Source organism: Thamnophis sirtalis, unplaced genomic scaffold (genome assembly GCF_051295495.1).
Source record: "Thamnophis sirtalis isolate CommonGarterSnake01/CBP01778 unplaced genomic scaffold, rThaSir2_p1.2 scaffold_2, whole genome shotgun sequence".
NCBI lineage: Eukaryota > Metazoa > Chordata > Lepidosauria > Squamata > Natricidae > Thamnophis > Thamnophis sirtalis.
Genome location: NW_028261382.1, coordinates 117,196,342 through 117,218,945, shown reverse-complemented (window position 1 = coordinate 117,218,945; position 22,604 = coordinate 117,196,342). Strand labels below are relative to the sequence as shown.

At 38.6% G+C, this 22,604-nt stretch overlaps 1 protein-coding gene across 5 annotated transcripts in view; it reads right to left on the bottom strand.

The window, feature by feature from the left end:
- The window catches only part of TRPS1 (transcriptional repressor GATA binding 1), a 271,881-nt gene extending 262,543 nt beyond the window's left edge, over positions 1–9,338 (bottom strand). For 2 of the 5 annotated variants that reach the window (XM_014054418.2, XM_014054412.2), the window contains exon 1: positions 9,174–9,338. The gene's annotated coding sequence lies outside the window, so the exon portion shown is untranslated. The remainder of the gene's footprint in view (positions 1–9,173) is intronic. The other 3 variants (XM_014054436.2, XM_014054443.2, XM_087706763.1) reach the window with 2 other exon arrangements.
- Positions 9,339–22,604: the final 13,266 nt, after the last annotated feature.

Sequence of the window (22,604 nt, the reverse complement as noted above, 5' to 3'; positions counted from 1 at the left end):
TTAAGTTTTGATATATTCATTCTAGAGTTGCTATTTTCATAAAAGCACGAAATACGAAACTAATATTGAAATAAAATTTAGGGATCATTGTAAAAACCTATAATGGTTATGAGTGTACATGTAGGCATGAGAAAAAGAAATTTACATTGTATTCTGTTTACATATAATACTGTACATTCACACAATATAGGAAAAGTCCCATGATTTTAAAAACCACACTAGCGTCTGTACTATATGTTCCAAACCAAGGGATATTTAAACCCTTCACTTTAGAGTAATACTACTGCCAACTGCCAGAGGAAAATATGTACGCAAATCAAAATATGCTACCTTTGTTCAAACAATACTGCTTTTCATTATATAATACAAACTGTCATACTTAATCTCTCAGTAACCCAGAAATGGTAGATTCTTGGATCCAGAGATGGTTTCAAATGGTTTGAGGCAAAACTGAAACACAGCATTTAAGTAAATCTTGTACAGGAACTTAAGCTCGACTGATGAACTTTTTACATCATCTTTCACTTACAGATTTTGAACCTCACAAATAAACTATCAATCCTGGGAAGAGAACAGCATTCTTATTCTGTACCTTTTGCACAAGCTACTTTTTTTTTCAAGATTTCTCCCCGAATTTTTGCTTGGAAAGGTGGACAATTTTCAAATTATTTTCAAAATGGGATAAAGCAGTCGCTCTCAAAGCTGAATATAGTCAGAACACCCATTCAATTTTACTAAAACCTGTATCTACAATCTAGTCTATTAAAAGATTAAATTAGAAATGTTATGTTATCTCTAATTTTGGGAATTAGATGGTTTCCAAATTTGAAAACTGAATAAAATGATATCAAGTAAGAGTAATAACTGCAGATTTAGATTTAGATTTAGATTTATATATGTATATAAATATAGTTCGGTATTTACTATTCTGTATTTAGATTGTGTTCACATACACACAACAAACACACACACACACACACACACACAAGATTAAACAAAGTTTTATATGCAACTTGATCTATGTATGTCAACATTAAATACCAGGATTAAATAAATATTTCCCATAATCTTCAAAGATAGAAACCTAAATCATAACCACGATTTCAAGCTTTAACAACTCTTGATACAAGTGCATGAACCAAAAATTAGAAAACCTCTCACTACATTTTTAGGTTTTATAATAAAATTAAATGGCTTTTCATAATATACTTTTATAATATAACCTAAAATACAGTTGAAAAGACTTTCCAAAAATATCTGAAACTGCATTCATCCATGGAACTGAAAGCTAGAGCATTAACCCCAATAGACGTTATCCTTCTAAATGAGAATTAGAGAAACATCGTCTGGAGATGAAAAAAGAGGTCTTGAATAGACTGATGTTGAAATGAAAGTAAAGACGGAGACAAGTTAAGTGTAGGGATGGAAGCATAGGGAGAACTGACATTTGAAAGAGTGGTGCCACTGAATTATAGTTTTCCACTCTGGGTGGGGTCCCTTTGATTGGGTGGAGCACCTACCCTGAAGGAAGGAAAAACTGGCAGAAGCTGACTTGCCCTTTGACGGATAACTCAGGTTTGCCAACATATGTAGTCGCACCAACTTCAGCTTCACCAAGTTGTCTCTCGTCTAATCTGGGTACAGACAGATGTTTCTGTCGGTGTGAAAAGCCTAACTGTACAACATACTATAAATACTGCATTTGAAAATTGTTTGGGTTTGTACGGATAATCCCATTAAAAGCAGTGTATTTTAAAGGGCTGCATATTCTCTTTCTCAGAAATCATCAGCTTTGCATGGTGAAGAGGGTTACTAATGAGTAGGACTGGAACAAAGAAGAAAAAAAGGAAGAATTAATGCATTTATTGTAATTGTGTTTGGCTGATGGGAAACTGAATGGTCCTTTCTCTTTGCAATGCTCCTTCAGTTTACTTTTTTTTTTAGTTACATTAACAGGTGTAAAAATGTGTTTTGTTTTAAAAGAGGAGTTTCAATTGGTCAAGAATAAGAAATGATTACTCTAATTACTTATCAACTCTCAGATTTAGGAGGAGGAGAAAACAGGGAGAAATAATCATGCATTCAAAACTTTGCGGAGAGCCTTCACTCTTTTTTTGCTAAGTAGTTTATGTTGTCATAACCTGAAATGCACTGATATTCACAAAAGTGCATTTGGACAACTACAGCAAAGCTCATCAGGAAAGCATTTTTTTTTAAATAAAAAAAAATAGCAAGAATTAAAAATAACTGCATCAACAGGGTCTTTCTTCAGGCTTCAAGCCCAGTTTTTCTTCAGTTTTCTTTAAACAAAATAGCAGTTAGGCCACTAAAACAAATCTTGAACATTATTAAAAGTTAAAAGCTACCAATTACTTCTGTCTGTTCTGTTAAAGCAAAGTTTGGCATTACGTCAGTCGGCTTAAAGAAAACAAGGGAAAAAGACCAAAAGAATGAGAGCGAGCAAAAGTTTCCTTCTGTATAAATAAAACCACCAAGGAAGGTGTCTACCCCTTATAAAGGGTTGATTGCCAGATTTATAAAAAGTGCAGGCCACATTTTGCGAGAAAATATAGAAATGTTTCATGAGGAGAAAAATATTTTACATCTCGGGGGGGGGGGGTAGTTCTGTATTTAGAAGGCGAACAATTTCTTCTACAGGAAATTCTACAGATTGGAAATTTATGTGTGTGTGTGTGTGTGTGTGTGTGTGTACGTCCATATATGTATATGTGTTTGAAGATAAAACTAAAAGGACTGAATATATTCAACTAATTGTATCAAAGTTCTTGAATAAATCATTTAATATAGAAAGCTCTTTTTAGAATGAAGTAATAAATCCACGCATCTCATAAATTTATGTTTGTGTGTTTTCTGCTTAGAAACATTCATTGGTATTTCTTGAAGCTGGAGCAATACATATTCTACCACATTTACAAGTTCGATTAGAAAGTTATGAGAATTTATATAGCGTCATTCTAAACAGCACAAGATTTCCACGGCTATTGTTACTGAGAAATATATTAAACCACATTTACAATATTTTAATCTAATCTTTTAATCAGTAGACAGCTAGCATAGATACATAGATATTGCAAACTGCGAGTAATTACTTCACTTAAAAAAATGATAAACCCAGTTAACTGGAGCATGAGAGTTAGAAGCAAGGGAGAGTATTAAAATAGAATAAATTCAGATAAGTAAGGATTTTCTAACTGTCCCACCACAGCGCTTTTCCCTGATTGGTTTTCATAGAAAAAAGTTCAGTTCTACATAAAAATGGGGCACTATGCCATATAATTTGTAATATCATAGCACATTATAGTATCGTTTTAAATAATGAACAAGTAAAATGTCTGAGATAACGCTGTAAGACAGCAAAATGCGCCCACCAAAGATGCGTAAAGTTTTCTTCAAAGATATATCTATTATTGTAAAATTGATTTTATTTTTTTTAAACTGACTATAACGTATTCACTAAAAATGTATATTGAATTTTTGTTGAATCTACCCAAATCAACACACTTAAGAATTATTATAAAGAATACTTAATTTTGAGATTATTTTACTGGCAATAAATTGGTTTGAGATGAGAGTAGTAATAGATTGCTAGGATTCGCACCACAAGCCTGTATGTGTTTACTCCGAAGAATGTTCATCTCTATTTATTGGTGATTATTCTGCATTCAGATGTGTCTCTAATATATTCGGGTTAAAACCTTCTACCAATGTTTACCTGAAATAATTTCCCTTTAACCTGCACTATAACTAGGAGAAAGCCTCTATATATAGTCAAGTTATTCTCAAATAAAAATGTGTATTATTGTGTAATTAATTAATGCTGAAGCTTTAAGGCACAACTATAATTTAAAAAAAAACATTTATTACTGTTTACAAAAGTATGACAAGACAGTTGGGTTTCCTTTCTATCCTTATTGACAACAGTGATGAAACTACCAAAATAGAATATATTTGGGTGGAGATTTTACTGTCAAATCTAAATCATAACTCTGTTGCAACAATATATAAGGAGGAAGTTGAAAACATGGTTTTTTTTCAATGTTCTCTTTTTTAAAAAAAAAAAATCAACACACAGGCAAAAGGAACAATAATAATAATAGTTTCCAACTTTTCCAAGATTCAATAATAATTGATAGTTTTTAAAAATTGTTCTTTTGGGGGTTTAATCAAAACTGAAATCCTAAAGTATTCTTCTTACTGCTTAATCATAGAGTGAACTAATCTGCAGGGTATAGTATTAATAATGGATATGTTTATTCGGAAGTCTTTTTTTAGTGCATTATTCAAGTAGGCAATGAAAAGTCAAATATTAAAGCAGTTTTATTCTCAAATAGAATTTTTCACCAATATCTCTGAAAAGATACCAATATCTTCAATATAAACTCCATCAAGTGAATAATCAGGTGAAATTGAATCAACCAATTGAACTCCCAGAAATCACAAATTATGCAAAACCTTTTAACTTAGCCACCTCAAAAATGTTGGTAGTCAACAATTTCCTACACATCTTTCAAAAATGTACAGGCCTGATTTTAATCAATTCTATTTTGTAATGTAAAATGTAATATTTTGGACAGAAATTTTAACCCAAAGCCCCAAGAAATACAAATTTCCCCTATTTTTCTTGAGGAAATAAAATTAAATAAAGGCTAATACCAAGAGGTTATTTAATCAGTCTGATGGAATGGCTGACCTCTTTGTATCCACTTAAGTAGTAGGCAAAACTTCAAACTTTACAATATAGCAAGATCTAAAGTTAATACATTTATTCCAAACTAATGTGAAAGATGATTTGCATTTTTTAAAAAAAGTTATTACATTCTCCAACCACTTTCCTAACTCATAAGTTTCTAGGTTGTATTTGAGTTCTAAGCACGTTAGATGTATCACAACAAATTTTATTTCACTTTTTTACAGACAACTTTTTTTTCAAAACTTCAAATTGGACGGAGTCAAAACACTTTGTCGTTAGCTTCCATAATTATTTTACTTTATAACAAAGTGTCGCATGACTCATAAACCATTATGACAATCAGCTCTCCCAGTATCGTACAGGTAAGATCTGATTGTGTTTGACAAAAGGTGTACTTTTGATACTTTTTATTGCTGTCAGATATTCGTATCTTAATATCTATTGAAACCTACATGATTTTTAAAGCCTTTCCTTATAGAAGCAGCTTAATGGCAATGTTGAAAACCATTAATAAATATTTTCCCCAAATGATCCAGAGTCTGGAATTATTAACTTTTCAGATTCCTAACTGCAAAAGAGTAATTTACCCTTAACAGCAAGAAGTAATTAGTTCATCTGACCTTAATGTTTGAAAAATGTTAAGGCATTCCCGAAGCCCGTCTGTCTGCGTGGAAAATAAAATATAGCCTGAATGAAGAATTACCAGGAAAAAATCCTTTACAAAGTAGGCTGTTTTTACATTTTCTATTAACAGGACTAAAGAGCAGAAATGCTCTATATGGACATACAGTATATAGGCACATATATGCCACAAATATAAAGCACCATAAAAGATTAGTTAAGGCTGCAATGCTCTGCCTACATAAGAGTACATCAGTAAATGGAGAAGGACTTACTTTTCAGTCGATACGCTTAGTCCATATTGCAAATGGATAAATCAGATGTCGCGGAGAAAGAAAAATACGAAGATATATATTGTGTACATATAAACACACATATGTGAAACCCATAAAAGCTGACACTTTTTCTCATTTGTAAAGTATGTACTATGCTATTCAACAAACATCTCAAAAAGGCACTGTGTATTTTATGCATTTAAAAACTAATTCAAAAAATCCTGACTAAATTGGCGCAAGGCCTTACATCTCAAGCCTACTCCTAATTCATAGAAAACTCCATCTAAGTCCTATGGAGAATTTCACTGTGAGGCTTGCTTGAATTCCAGAAATGAAAACATACGTGTTTGAAATCAAAGGTTTCCAAAAAGAACCTGACATGCCCTCCTAAATCAGAGAATTGGAAGCTGGAAAAACTAAGAGGACATTTATAGGCTTTAAGTTATATCTTTATAGAATCCTAACTGATAAAAAAATATGTATTTATCTTCTTCACTCCTCTCCCACACCACATTTAAGAAAGCACAGCAATATAGGAACAAAATTCCATCTCTAAATTGCATCTTGCAAATTTAAGCATATGGTGCAAGAGAGATTTTAGGGTTTAGATGAAGTTAAGCAGCTGCACAGGCGCCTCTTTCTCTCTCTGTTAAATGCATAATCCACAATTTAACTGGTGTTATACCTTTTTTAAAAGAACATAATGACCCCTCTGTGTTTTTTTTAAGGGGAGAAAGGAACTAAAGGAACTAAAGTATTCCATTTGTTTGCGTTAGCTAAGTTTGTAACAAACTTTCACTACCAGTCATTAAAAAAAAACCCTTACAAAACGTTGATAGCATTTCCAGACCGTTTTGTCAGCATCACGATTTACAGGAAATAGTTGGTGTTCTCATGAAAGAGTTTATTTGCATGAGCCAGAAAACTTAGCAAAAACAAAGTTTAAAGGTTTTTTTTTTTTTAAAAATGACTTTTAATATGCCGAGTTAGTGAAATATTTGAAAGGGTTTCTCACCTAACAGACGTATTGCAAACATGAGGAGTAAGATTGCCTTCTGTTCAGGAAACCCTACTGTACATTTTTTATTGTTTTCTCCAATAAAACTTTATCACTTATTTGCAATATGATAACTTGAGCTTTTGATTTTTTTTTAACCACACCAATATTTCAATTCTTATGATTTTTTTTTCAAGTTGCGTAGAACAAAAGAATAATGCATAAACTATTCCCAATGCAATAGTTAGGAGATTCCTTTTAAATGTGTATGAAAGGAGGGGGGAGGGAAGATAAAACACCAAATTAAAAACCAACCCTATTAATACATTGTGCCAAAGGTTTATCAAAAGCTTTTTTTCCAGCCATTCTGAGTGTGTGATTGTTTACTACAAGTAAACTTGGTGTGGCATTCAGGAAAGTGCTAGACACTGCAGACAGACAGTCTTTTTCTTAACTATGTTTTCTTCCAATTTTGTATTCCGCCCTCTCCCCCCCCCATGCACAGACACTATATTTTCTTCCAACTTTCCAAAATGTCTTGCTAACTGTCATCAGAATGGTAAAGCAAAAGCAAATCTTTATGAGATCTCTCCTCTCTGATTTACCCCCCATCATTTGTTCGTTGACTTTTCTCTTTCTATCATTCTTTTCAATCCAGGGAATTCAGAGGTTTGACATTTGCCGAAGGAAAGGAAAATAGTGTACAGATATAACATGTGTACATGTATAAATGTAACTCCTTTCCCCCCCCCCACACACACACATACACACACTTTGAAAGCACCCTGTTTACCAGAAGAACAACAAAGGAAGCCCACATAAATCGTCAAAGGGGAAGCCCTCCTCGCCAAAGAGCACCCATCAACTTAAAAATGCTACTGAGATCCAGCAAGCATTTTCCTAGGATCAAAGGCAAAGATCAGAGGAAGGGAGGTGGGGAAGAGAGAGACCCATGGGGTACAAAGTGTCAAGTTTGAAATCACCCTCACCAAAAGAAAAAAAACAAAACTCCTTCTTGGGAACTTTTAATGACATACCAGCCCACCAGCTTTCTCGCTCTGTTTATCAGAAGTTAGTACAATCTTTCCTTCTTGAAGTACTACGAAGTTTGCACTTCTCCATTCATTGTGATTTTTTTTGGGGGGGGGGGATCTATCTTCAGTGCAAGCAAATGTGAGTGATCAGTGAAAAAAAAAGTAGACAAAGTAGCTTGGGACAAATCAGGCAGAATGAGTAGGGAGTCCCAGTACTTAAAAAGCTTTTTATAAAAAAAAGTTCCTTTAACATGTGAAATTACCATCCAAGTCCTCTTCCTGGCTGAAAAAAGAGCTTAGCAAATAAAATAAAAATTATCTCCCCATCTCATCAATGCACGCATTATTCCATATTAATCCTCTCCTCTTTTGTTTTATTTTGTTTCTTCTCCCCCCCCTCCCTTTTGTGGGATGCTTCTCCTCACCCGCTCTCTCTCTTCTCTCTGGAAAGTTGCACACAGAATCCAAGTATTCTCAAACATCCCAAACTGGGGAGCAAGAGGGGAAGACTTACTACTTTGCATGTGGCATCCTCCTTGTGGAGTCCGGCTTTATTTTTGCGATTCCCATTTTAAAAAATCAAAAGAGAAAGAGATCACTTGGGGGGAGTCTTGGGCCCGGGGTTTCTTGGGCCAAGATTAGCCAAAAAGGTCTTTTTAAAAAATAATAAGAATCCAGAAAAATAAATCAAGGGGGGGGGAACCTGGGCACCTCTCCTTTCCCGATTGAGGGGAATTAAACCAAAGCAGTGCAGGCTGTCGAGGGGAAGGGAATTAGCAAAGCCACAGCTAGAAGAAGTTCCTTTCTTGTTGATGGGGGGGGGGGGGAGGAAGACCTTTCTTGTTGATGGGGGTGAGAAGAGGAGGAGAAAATGGGATGGGGCGAAGGGAAGGGTCCCCCCCCCCTCTCGCTTCTCCCCGGCTGCTGAACTTGACCTTTGCTGACTCGCCGAAGCGGGCTACTGCAAGTTTCCAAGACGCCGATTTCCAGGCATCGACACACGAGTTCATCCCAAAAGCCCTTCGGGCAAAGGGGTCAGGGAGAAGAAAAGCGGGTCGCCTTTTCCCCCTCCCCCTTTCGGATGCTTGAAGCCACCCAGCTTCGGCTTTACGGGGGTGGGGGGGGACACGAAGCACCGAGCTACCCCCGTCCCCTTCTTTTCCAAGCCACCCTTGCCCTTCTCTCTCTCTCTCTCTTTCCCCCTCAGCCCTTTTCGCGGGCGCGGACGGCACGAAGAGCGGCGAAACGTCTGAACCCAACCAGCCACCCGCGTCACCACCACGCAGCCAAGAGCAGAAGCCGGAAAAGATCCGCGCGCCCCCTCCATCTCCTCACCTCCCCCCCCCCATACACACACACACAACACACACATTATACACGCGCACGCATCTACCCCACACCGTTCCGGCTCCGGAGCTGGCCGGCCCCTCCTCCTCCTCCTCAGCGCCCCCCCCCCACACCGGCATGTCCCCACCACGCGACCCCCCCCACCCCCTACTCCCGGCGGGGCGGCCGCCAGCCGCGGTCCGGCTTACCTGTTGATTAATCAGCAATAACACGAGCAATAATGGTCGCAGCGCCTGGAAAGATGGTGGCACCGCCGCTTGCGCCATGAACCGTCTTTCTGTTGTTTGCAACAAGAGTTGATCTTGGGATTATTTTGGAAGAGGTGGGGAGGGAGGAGGAGGAGGGGGGAGAGAGGGAAGGAAGGAAGGAGGAGAGAGAGGAGGAGGAAAGGAGAAGGAGGGAGGAGGAGGAGGAAGAAAGGGTTAAGGAGCTGACGGGGGGGAGGGAGTGGAGAGACAAGAAAGGTCTACCTTCCCGGGCCCCCCTTTCTCCTCGCCCCTCGCGGATGGGGGGTGGGGGTGGAAAGCCAGGGGAAGCGCGAGAAGAGGGGGGGGACCCGGCTCTTGCTTGAGCAAAAAGCGGGGGAGCGCCGGGCTCGGCGTGGCAACAAACAAGCGTCCGAAAGGGAGGCTGCGCCCGAGATCCGCGCTTTATCACAAGTGTTATCGCTTGTCAGGACCTCCGTCTTCGACCATGACGTCAGTTTCAAGATACCAACACTATTAATATCAAAGGGAGCCTGAGCGAGCGAGCGAGAGAAAGCGCCACCCCAGCCGGAGAGCCCTTAAAGAGACAGTGCAGGCGTCCCCCCCGTGGCCGCGGACGGCCTTAGCCCGGCCCTCCGGAGCGGCCAAGGCTCCTCCTTCTCCGGCTCGGCCGCTCTCGCTGCTGCTGCTGCTGCCGCCGCCGCCGCCGCCGCCTCCGCTGCTGCTGCTGCGCCGCCACCGTCTCCTCCCTCCGTCCCTTTCCTCCTCCCCGTGAGAGGCGGCGAGGCTCTGGTCACCCCGCTCTGATGGCCCCTAAGGCCGGCCGGGCGAGCGGGTGAGAGCGATGGGGATGGGGGCCGGCTGGCAGGCCTTCCCTCGGGAGTTCCTCTGCGCGTTCCTCCCCCTTGTCCTTTCCCACCGCTTCACAAAAAAGAGCCGCGGCGTTTTGCTGCCTGGGCGCAGGAAGTTTGAAAGGGCGCCCCGGGACGAAGGCTGAGTCCCAGCGCTTGCTTTACGGCGGGACCGGGCAAGGGGAGAGGGGGGAGGTCTCGAACCGGGGTCGACGCTTGCATGCGAGGCATGTGCTCCAAGCCATGGCTCCGCCTTGAATCATGGCTGGTTTCTCATGCTGCCCCGTCGTATCGCGCCTGTTGGAAAAGAAGCCCCGAAGTGTTTTGTTTTTCCTGGAGCATCTTCTCCAAGGACTTTACTTTGCACCCTTTGCTGGGATGGGAGATGTAGTAGTTGGGGGGCAGGTGTCTTCCCTGCAACATCCAAAGGGAGCCCATGGGTCTCTTCCGATGTGGCCTTGCACTCCGGATCAAAAGGGATCTCCCAAAGAAAGCCAGCCAGAAATTTCCTATGGACCCCAGTTACCCTTTGTCTCCCGCTGGAAGGGTCTGAAAGCCGAACTTGGGGGTTGATTTGCTTGGATCTTTGCAAAGGGTGATGATAGTGTTGGCTTTTTTCAATATCAGATCATTTCTTTTAATGGAACTCTAAGCGAGACCCTACATGAAAGGCAAGAGCTAAGCCGGAACCCCCTAAGGGGGCAATCGCATACATAGTTATAAATCACAACGACCCTGCCAGAGATTGATCGACTCCAGTTATATTTATGGAAAGCTTTGTGGAACCCTTGGTCTGTTTACTCCGAAAGTTTCTAATCAGCCAAAGTCAAAATCCCTAACATCAAATATGATCAGTGGTGAAGTATCTGCTTCAGATCTCAGGAGAAACTGTGGGGAAAAAAACCCTCTTTGTGATATACGTTAAAGAGACATAAATGTTTAGAGCACATCTGGAGGCCTAAAGTAATATGATTAGCGGAGTATATTTCCTCCTCGTATATTTTGAACTAATTTCAGGTGCTTTGCTATTTATTGCTTCCTTCAAAGGGATTTTTCAAATTAAGCGATCATCCAACCCACCAAGTATGAAAATGCTTGTAAGCCTTAGACACAAAAGTTAATTCTCACCAAATATGTTGTTGGATTTCGTATACTATATTTTCTTTAAAAAGGCATAAATCAAAAGGGGTGGTTGGCAGGAGGAGGGAAGCAGAACACTGTACGCAAGATATATATTCTCCCTTACAAAAGTATTTCAACTTGGTAACTCAAAAGGAAAGGTTAATTTGCAGTAGAAGGAGAAAGGCTTGCTAGGGGATATGAATTTTTCATGCGTTGGGGTTTATATGTGTTGAATATCCTTCCATCGCCCAAATCACGTAAATCTTGTGTGAGGTTTGCCTGGGTATGTACATCTTTGTACAGATGCAATAATCCACAGGCAAGAAATGTAAATAAAATGTAGTTGGCTTGTCAAAGGAATGTCATGCTGGTTAACGAGGGAAAAGAGAACCATTAATAGAATAAGATGTAGAGGCCTGATTAAATACCCCATCTCTAGAAATTCATTCAGGAAAAGAAAGGAAAGTAGCACTAAAATCTGTGATAAAATTTAAAGTCAGTTACTAAGGACTATTTGCATTTTTAATGACAGAGTAATTTACTGTAGTACATTGCTGTTATGAACTAGAAGGGCTCTTCAGGGAAAGGAGAGTTCCACATTTTATTTTATTAAGCTGTAAATCCAATTGCTGAAGAAATTTTAGACAGAGTCAATGTCTGGAATAATTTACATAAATGAATGTTGGAACTGCTTTTTCCGCACAGAAGGTTTTTCAGAACGCTTAGTTTAACTAAACACAATCTTGCTTTCTAGGTAATTTAAAGCCCAACTTACAAGACAGATGATCTGATAAACCTTCTGTTGAATTCAACTATAGGAAGGCAGATGACATGAAATTCCTTAAGGTTTTTTTTTTTGGTGGTGGGGGAGAGGGCACGGGAGGAGAGGACGTCTGCAGGATGAATGTGTCAGAAAAGTTTGCCAGCCGGCATTTCAAATGGAAAGACCAGAACAAGATGATTACTCATTACATGACTCTGACATTACTAATATTGCACATTTAAAGCGATGAACGCGATCCTGTATTCCGCAGGTTCAAAGTTTTCACAAGGTAGTTTTAAAATAAAGCTGAGTTTGCCATCTTTTTCTGTTCCCCAAATATTATTCATTTCAAGTTATTGTATAAAGTGTACACCCGTGGACGAAGAGTCGTGTGGTGAACATAAATGTTCTGAAATTATGCATATTTTTTCAACTTTAAAAAATCCTGCTTGAATAAGTCATTGTCTGGCTCGCTCACAAACAATTAACCGTACAGTACAAGTGCAACTGAAAAATGATAAAGAGAAATGTTTATCCCCTGACAGTTCATTTCATATATGATAATTCAAATCTGCTTTTATTTTCCAATAGTACAATTCTGTGAAAGCAGTAATATTTAGAAAGGGATCTCTAAAAAATACACAACACTTTAAAACAAAATAAAGCAAAACACAAAGATGTGTTGGAGTTAACCTTCAAAAGATCCGTGGAAGAATTTACTAACGGCAAGAACAAAATAGTATTATTCCCAAAAAAAAAATTTTTTTTATGAAGTAACTCACAGAGACAATTTTTACTTCATCCTAATGGTTTTGGCACATGCTTTTCACTGGCACGATATTAGCGCCATAAAGGATATTGTGGCAATTTTTCATCCTGAAAGACATTTTTCCAACTTGTTGATGAGCTCATGCAGTAATTGCTTGACTGTAACTTTTGATATACAGTACATTGCACTAGTAGTAATAAATACATCTATTTTATTTTAAGGTACCAAAACATTTGTTTTCTTTGAAACACATTTACCCACAAAATGTTTTCTGCCACAGGAATTTCAAAAGACATGGGTAACTGTTACAAACTGTAAACATCGATCAAGCGAAGATGCGTATTTCCACAGTGGAAAAAGGGGTGACGTGAAAATATGAAATCAAGGTGCAGGCCAGCCAAATTTAAACACATTTTAGTTCCTGATGTGTACTTTCTTCCCATTGAAACCAATTAAATTAGTCAATATTTTAAATTGAATTCCCCAGTGAAGACAGAATAGAAAGAACAGTATGGTTCATTTTGAAAGAAAACAGTGCTGCAGTCTTTGTTTATTAAGATGAAACAACATGCCATTATGCTCTTTATTGTCGAATGCCAAAAAGGAGATTCTCTCCCCCCCTCCCTCTCATCTTCTTGTAGTTTATTCAACATAGATACAGAGAAGGATTAGCAGTTAAGTACAAGCATATGTGTTTTACAATTTCAACCTTTTAGCGCATAACTTCCTTACTTAAACTACTAGAGCCTATAATCACAATGATTTTACCTGATGGAACATGTTTTTCAGAAATATAATCCAACCGTTTATCCTTAACATGTCATAAATTGCCGTTCTCCCCAAAAGCCAGTAAGACTGACATCCATCACTCTTGAAACACTTCTTACATTTATAGACACATCAACAACATGTATGCCTTATTATTCTCCAAATGTACCAAGGTAAGAGCTATAAGGAAGCCTTTGTCCAACATAAATTGTCTTCAAGGCTATTTTGAGGTCAGAACAACATCTCCTTTCCCCAAATAATTCTGAATGTCCAGCAACGTTTTTAGCAATCTCCAATGGACTCTGATGTGAAATTCTAATGGTCTTGAAAATTTAGTCACCAGTGTTTGACAAGATTGCAAAATAAAATCACTGGTTTATATACCACATGCACAGATTTCCCTGCTCCATTTCGCATCTTTTTTATTGAGATTTCATAAGAAGCCATCTTTAGATGATGCTTTTCTATTACTGCTTTTTAACATTGACAAAACTTTAACCTTTCTGCCATGACTAGAAAACTAGAAAAAGCCCAGAGGTACTCTTTGTATTTGGATTTTAAAAACCTGTTGTATGGAAAGTTGCATCTTAGTATTGATAGTGTAAATCAGTGTTTTTCAAATTTGATAACTTTTTAGATGTGTGCAACTTGCATAATTCCCCAGCCAACATGATTTTAGTTCATCTTCATGATGCAAATGAAAGAGAAGGGATGGGTTTACCAGATTTGAAATTGTATTTCACTGCTTGTTGTTTGGCTTGGATGAAAAAAAATTGAGTTGCTGAGAAGCAAGAGACTTTTAGAATTAGAAGAAAATGATAATGGCATGGATATTTATGGTATGAGCAAGTTAATACATATTTCAAAAATTGTTTTGTTAGACCTGCCATATTGAGAATACGTAATAAATATAAATCCAGGTTCTGGCCCAAAATACCCTTAGGGACCTTGGGTCCAGCATACCATAGAAGAAGAATAGCAGTCAAGGACAAATCGTTGGCATGTTGGAAATAATTTGAAAAACCATCAAAAGTAAATTAAAATTAAATCAAGAGAGTGCTTCATAGCAGAAGGACGTAGTTTTTAATGGTTTTCCTACTTATAGTTACCAGAAAAATTCAAATTAGTAAAAAAGATTTACGTTGGGGAGAAAAGACCTATTTGGAAGTAGAGTACAATTGTGCACTGATGATGAACATGTAATTGCTAAGTTGTATCAACTTTTGTTGAAATTTGAAACAGGAAGAACAGGTTAAATAATGCATGATAAAGTGGGTTAAGAATTTGGTTATATTATATACAGATGGCTCAAAGGAAAAAATAGTTAAAAGAGTTGAAATTGATGCTGTCTTTTGATCTTAAAGACAGTTTTTATAAAATTATGTATCATTGGTATATGACACCATTCAAATGTATATTGCAAATGTGAACAACATGAAGGGGTATTTTAACATGCTTGGTGGATGTGGAAAAAAATCTTAAAAGGTTTTGGATTTCAATATATACTTTGATAGGATTTTAAAGATTGGTGTTCAATTGATGCCAGAATTATTCCTTTTAGAACTAATGTATGAACTATTAGAAAAAATATATATGGAAGGTTATTGTAACGTATCAGTACTGTAGTAAGAATATTATATGCACAAAGTTGGAAAGATTTGATACTTGCCACAATGGAGAAATGGTTGGTGAAATCAACACATGGAGGGGTAAATTAATTTATTTGACTAGATAAAAAGGCACTATCTATATTTATTGGTGATTGGAAACCTCTTAGGACTATTTTAAGTGGAAAAATAGGAAAAATAAATTTGTGATTTATAGCTTTGATGTTCAGAATAGATTCTAGAAAGAAGAAAGAGTTTAAACTTTAGGGAGATAGGTGAAAATATAATTGTACTTATAATTGCTGTGAAGAATACTGGAACCCACTTGGTTGTATCTTTTTTATTTTCTATTTTTCTTCAACTTTTTCTTTTCTTGCACTTTTTCCTTTCTGCTGGGTTTTTTTCCCCTTCCTACTTTCCATTAGTTTCTGGGTTTTTTTCTCTTTTTTAGTTTAAATTAAAATCTTATTTTTTCAAAAAAATAATAAAAGATTTAAATGGCTTTAAAGTTTGTTAAACTCAGTAGCTGGGCTTCATGGCAGCACGAATATCCCTATTCTGGAGGCTTGTCCTGGACCTTTAATTTCAAAAATGTAACTGAGAATTTGAAAATGCACATTATGCCTGTTATAAAATTAGTTGCTCCTATCTTTTCTGCCTGTTGTTTCTGCTTTGTTCTTTTTATCCGTGATTTTTTTTCTAAGTACTTAGATTATAATATTTGATGGCTCCATTGAAATCTGCCTTCTGGAATGGATCCATAAGCTGCTTCATCCTCTAAAACACTGAGTAAGGCTTAAAGAATTGCAAGGATGTTGCTTTAATAATCAAATGGAGCTTGAAGGCCCTTGGAAATCCTCTGAAGTTACTTCTGGCTCTAGCAATTGCCTCTAGCCCAGTGATTCCCAACCTATTTTTGGCCATGCCCCACGTAAGCATCTCTAAAATCCTGATGCCCCCACCCTAACCGCCTGACATATAATTCTTATTTTACTCAAAAAGTGAACTCTACTCACATGGAGGAAGCCTAAAAGGCCATTAGCTTGGTTTAAACAAGGTTCAAATTGCCCCCATTAAAAATCAAATTGCCCCCCTGTGGGTTGTGGGCCCCACGTTGGCAACCACTGCTCTATCTCTCTTTCTTTCTTTCTTTCTTTCTTTCTTTCTTTCTTTCTTTCTTTTTTTCTTTCTTTCTTTCTTTCTTTCTTTCTTTCTTTTTTTCTTTCTTCTTTCTTTCTTTCCTTTGCTTCTTTCTTTTTTCCTTCCTTCCTTCTTTTTTTCTTTCTTCCTCTCCTCTCCTCTCCTTTTGTAATAGCAATAGTGATAGCACTTAGATGTATATGCCACTTTATAGTGCATATAGTGCCCTCTCTAAGCAGTTTACAGAGTCAGCATATTGCTTCCAACAATCTGGATCCTCATTTTTACCAACCTCAGAAGGATGGAAGGCTGTGTCAAACTTGAGGCAGTCAGAATTAAACACAGAATTAAATTAAGCAGTGAACAGTGGTTAGCCTGCAATATTGCGCCACCATGGCTCCTTTCCTCTCCTCTCCTCTCCTCCTTTCCCTTCTTCTTTCTTTGCCATTCATAATTTGAACAACTGAACATGGCATATGTAAAACTCTCCTTCCTTCTCCTATTTTCCCCCCACTCCATAATATCTACCTTTTGAGGGGTGTTGGGCTGAGAGAGAGTGGCTGTCCCAGGTCACCCATATCTAAGAGAGAATTAGAATTCCAGTTTCTAATCTGATTCCTTAACCACCATACCAAACCAGCTCTCAAAGGATTATTCAAACTGTGTGGTCCTTACTCAGCACTTTTTTTTTTTTTAAATAGCATTCTGGCCTTACATACCCAATCTACTAGTTGAAAGACGTGGTTTATAATAGAAAATGCCAAGTTTCAGCGCAGACAGCAGTGCCATTTGGACAATGTTACAGGATTTTTACAAAATTATAGACACTCTCAGCCAGCGTAATATAATACAGTTGTAGAGTTGGGTCAAAGATGCCGTCATCTAAGACAATTTCCTAAATCCAAATTGTTACATCACCCACTGTTCTTTTTTTTAACCTCATATAAATGTGTTTTTGCCTTTAAAGATAGTCTTTGACTTACAAACATAATTGAGCTGGCATTTATGATCGTTAAGTCATAAAATTCATAATGCAGATCAGCATGTGATTACACCTGTCTTTTACATTTTTTGCAGTGGTCATTAAATGAATGCCACAGTCATTAAGTGAAGCCCCATTGTCCCTATGTTTTTTTGCCTGAAACCAGAAGTAAACATCAGTTTTTAGCAAAACTGTCATGAATCTTAGTTACTTGATAATGAGGTTTTGCAGGCCAGTTGCCAAGTACCAAAATGTGGTTATATGACAGGGAGAGGGGGATATCATGAGTCCAAGATTTCCTTGTACAAATATGATACATGGTCCGAAAGCGGGGCCATGAATTTCACAGTATGAATTGCAATTCACATAACTCTTTGTCCTTGTTCATGATATCGGGAGCTTATAGGTGTCAGAAGTGTGTCAGTGTCAGAAGTGTGTTGGATGTGTGATGGCAGTCATGAAGTCCAACTTTCACCCATTGCAGGGAGCTTTTTACAGCATACTTCAAAGCCAAGAGATCTATTTTTAAAGACCAAAATATACAAATTTAAAGTAGCTCTTAGGTAGCTTCCTTTGTGTTCTCTCCTTCTTATTTAAGAATAAACACATAATAGTTCACAAGTTAAGTACTGGGGGAATAGCAAGGGAAATTTGTTGTCTTCAAACTACTTCCGGGGCTGTGTAGAAATGAGAGGCCAGTTAAAAACCAGACAGAACTGCTTACACTGACTTCAAAACTTTGCATATACAGTATATGTAATTCATAAATATATAGTGAGCCAGAGAGTTATTTGGACTTACTTATTTCATCAGTCTTCCTATTGCCAACTCATTTCTCCTTTGCCTGTTTTGACAATGAGTCACTTTTCCTATGTGTACCATACAAGGTTGCTACGAAGCTAAAAAAAAAGAAACAACACCACTTCTCTTTCTTGGTAGATATCTCCTGAATGCATTTATACCTCAGTATTTTAAGTGCATCTTAAAAAAGGATATGACTCTGAACTGCTTTGCTCAAATATGTACCACTGTCTTCATTGGAGATGGCCTTGTGCAAGGAGAACTTAATGTATTGCGGCCTAATGTAACACATGTACTCTCCTTTCTACAAAGAACATCAATGAATTTTTAGATTGAATTTGTCTCGTTAGCACCTGAAACCAATAAATCAAGGGTTGGATTTAGAAGGATGGCTATAGAAATTTGTTTAAGTTTATTAGCTAACTAGCTGATAACCTGGTGTTTCCCGGGTATTTATTTATCCTAATTCATACATTTGTTCTCAAAAATAATTCCAGCCAAACGTAATTTCTAATGTTGGATTTTTTTCCCTTACCAGAGGGAGCCTCCTTGTGAAGCCGTTACTATAGCAATTCCACTGCATTGCACAATAGAAGCCATTTTACGACAGTACAGTAGAAGCCATTATAAGGCACAACATACCATATCATAACAGAACAAACACCTTAGGGAGTGTTAGGGGTGTCTTGCCCCCCCCCCCACAGTATTTGTTTCCAGAGAGTAAGTCATCTGTGTACCAAGTTAGGAATTCCTAACGCAGTAGTCAGAGATTTAAAAACATAAAAATATCTCTCTTCTTTCTTTCCATCATCCATTATATTTAATATATTAAATATACGTATATAAAGTAGAATAGGTTGAGAACAGTTAATAAGCTATAGCATTATGACTTATCAGTGATTTGACTGCACACTCTCCTCCAAAGTCCAACTACTGTATCCTGATTCCCTTGTTTGCTAGTATGAAATGTGTATCATATAGTCCAGGGGTAAGCAATTCATTTCCCCCAGGGGCTATGTGTGATCCTGGGAGTGTTGTAGAGGGCCTAACAAATAGGGCTGTGAATGTGCATAGGCATGCATACACACACATATGTAAAGTTGCATTCAAAATAAAAACTCTGCAGTTCTATTGTGTTCATGGCATACACTTATTTGCACTTGATTTCTGATTTGACTTTATATGACGGGCTGGACCAAGATAGCCAAAGGACCAGATGTGGCCCACGAACCATAAAATGCCCAGTTCTGGTTTAGTCACATCTTAAAATACAGAATGCAACTAAACCACAACTGGACATTTTACAATGCAAAGAAGCATATGTCATGAACATGTTAGGACAGGGGTGTTAAATTCGATTTCATTGAGGGCCGCATCAAGGTTGTGTTTGACCTTGGGGGAGTGGGAGGGCATGGCTGGGATGGGTGGGGCCAGGATGGACATGGCCATCTCACTTGTAGCGGGGGTACCTTTGGTGGCCAGGGTGGGGCTGGGGGGATCCTCCTGCAGCCTTCTGCTATTGAAAATGGAGCCCGGTTTTCAGCCATGATGGCCTCCTTCAACTCTCTGCCAGAAAAAAACAGAGTCCAGTTTTTGGCCGTGACAGGCTCCTGCAGCCCTCTGCAGCAGAAACAGAGCCTGGGAGACCTCTGCGCAGCCCTCCCGGCCTCCATTTTCACTGGCAGAGGCACCGCAGGCTGGTCCGTTAATATTTCCATGGTGGGCCAAATCTAAACACCTCGTGGGCCAGGTCCAGCCCTTGGGCCTTGAGTTTGATACCCCTGGGTTAGGAAATAGTCCATGAAACTATTTCCTAACCACCCAACTTTAACTTCCTATTAGTACACTCACTTACCTTCATGTTACACCTAAACCCTGCTAAGTTGATGGAGCTGGCCAAATACAAGTCAGAAGTATCCCACCACAAAGCATTTTTCTACCAATACCATATGGATAACAATACCATAGGGATGCAATGGCTTAGTGGCTAAGATGCTGAACTTGTCGATCAGAAAGGTTGGCAGTTTTGTGGTTCGAATCCCTAGCACCACATAATGGAGTGAGCTCCCATTATTCTCCCAGCTTCTGCCAACCTAGCAGTTTGAAAGCCCATACAAATGCAAGCAGAAAAATAGGGACTACTTTGATGGGAAGGTAACAGCGTTCTGTGCATCTTCGGCTTTGAAACAGAGATGAGCACTGCCCCCTAGAGTCAGGAACAACTAACACATATGTGTGAGGGGAACCTTTACCTTTACCATAGCTAGGCAGTGTCAAAGAGTTCAGCTATCAAAAAATCATGCAGCAAAGGAAGAGAGGAAGTCCATGCCAGACTGTCATTTAATTTTATTTCTTCTAAATATGTTTTTGTGAAAGGCCATTTGCCCTGCCGAATTCTTTCTGTAATCCGCAAGGCAAAGTAGCATAGTGGCAGCCTCCAAGCTGTCTGTTTTCATTGTAGCCAAGATTTATTTACATAGCTTGTGGTGTGAGGTCCAAGTTTAAGTTCAGAAAAAAGGAAACATCTTTCAAATACATGTGTTTCACCTTGCTTTCAAAGCGCACCCTCCATTGTAACAATAATGTCTTCTGTCAACATGCATTATCTGACATAGAATACACAGTCGCCGTCAAGAATTGGATGTATGTTTCATGCATTAGTTAAATTCACTATGATCATTCTGCTCTTGCCAATTTTAAGAATGGGGAATAATGAAAGTAGCAGCATAATAAAGGAAATACATTTGTGCAATAAAAGCTCGATAAAAAAAATATGATTTATGAGCACATGCAATCTTTGAAGCTCTGTTCCCCTGCATGAACCTAACTTCAGTCTAGTGTTGTACAAGACCAGAAAAGCTATAGCAATTCCCCCTTATAATTGCCTTTTCCAAAAGTATGCTTGAGGATAGTGCTTCCATAATTATAACCTAGACTTCAAGTTCTCAAGAAAATACTGTGAGTTGCCAAAAGAGGCTTGAACTATTCTCAGATGTATGGCAGTGACCAAATTGCAAATTATAACTGAACATCTGAATCATATGGTGCAGCTCCAGTAAGATAGATCCTTTTCAAATGGATGATTATATATTTGGTTGGATCTCGTGTAGAAGTTACACCTTCCAGAATTGGCAAAAATCATTGATACATTTCAGTGAAGGGATGATCTGCCCATTATCTAAATGTTCCATCATTTATCCCTACTGTCCATTGTTTAGTTCACTGTTGTTGAGCTGTCTTTGGGCGGTCAGGAGACACATGGGAGCTCATAAAGAGAAGAGCATTATCTAAAAATACAGGTAATTTTTGATTTACAACACTTTATTTAGCGACCGTTCCAAGTTTCAATTGCACTGAAAAAAAGGTGACTTATGATCAAGGGTGGGCTTCAAAAATTTCATCAACAGGTTCTCTGCCTGGTTGCTGGGTGGGTGTAGCCATGGTAGCCATGGCCTAGTCAACCACCTGCACCATGGTGTGGGGGTGGGAGTTTCAGGCTTCCCCAGGTTCTGGAGGCCTTTCTCGAATCACTGGGAGGGCGAAAACCTCTTCCCCTGGGCTTCGGAGGCCTTCCGGGAGGCCCGTTTTTTTCCCTCCATGAGCCTCCACGAGCCCTGCACTTACTTTGCATCCAAAATGTGCCCCATGGAGATTCCTGAGAGTGGGAGGGCAGAGTGGGAGGGGGAGGGTGGGAGGGGAAGGGTAGGGCCAGTTAGGGATGGGATTTGGAGTTCTCCGAAGCAGTGATAACAGATTAGCTACAGGTTCTCAAAAACCCGGGCGAATCTATAGCAGCCCACCCCTGCTTATGATCATTTTACACAAGACAATTATAGCTGGACCTATGGTCATGTGATCAAAATTCGGACTTTTGGCAACAGACTCATATTTATGCGGGGGGGGGGGGTCATGTGATCCACTTTGGCAACAATGGGGAAGCCTGATTCATGTAACAACTGTGTGACTTAACTTAACAATTGCAGTGATTTGCTTAACAATTATGGCAAGAAAGGTTGTAAAATGCAGCAAAACTCACTTAACAAATGTCTTGCTTAGCAACAGAAATTTTGGGCTCAACAGAATAAAAACCCGATGTGCTAATAAGTCAAGAACTACCTGTAAAGAAGACAAGTTTTACAGAAAAAATAAATTGTTTTTACTCTGAACATGGCACTTCCTTTTTTAAATATTTCTTTTCCCCTGGGTAATTAAGACACATTCTCTAAAAGAAACATGTGCAGCTTTCACTTTAAAATAATTTTGAACTAATTTAAGTCTGTTGTCCAGTGCTGTGGTGTACCAAAGTGCGTGTCCAGTCACAATTTTATCCTCACTATTTGGGCTGCAAAAAGAAGGAAACACTACCCTTAGTGGACAGTAACAACATCAGTCACCACTAAGAGGCTGATCGTAACTACTCATTAATTTTCGACCTGTAACTGTCAATTTATCAAGCCCAATCACATAGTTTTGTAGCAGCGCACAGGTATCCAGCTTTTGTTTGTGTGTATGTGTGTGTGTGTGTGTGTGTGTGTGTGTGTGTGTATTAATGGATGTGTTTCTCGGTTCTGTAATAGGCAGATCATACATATACATACACACACATACAA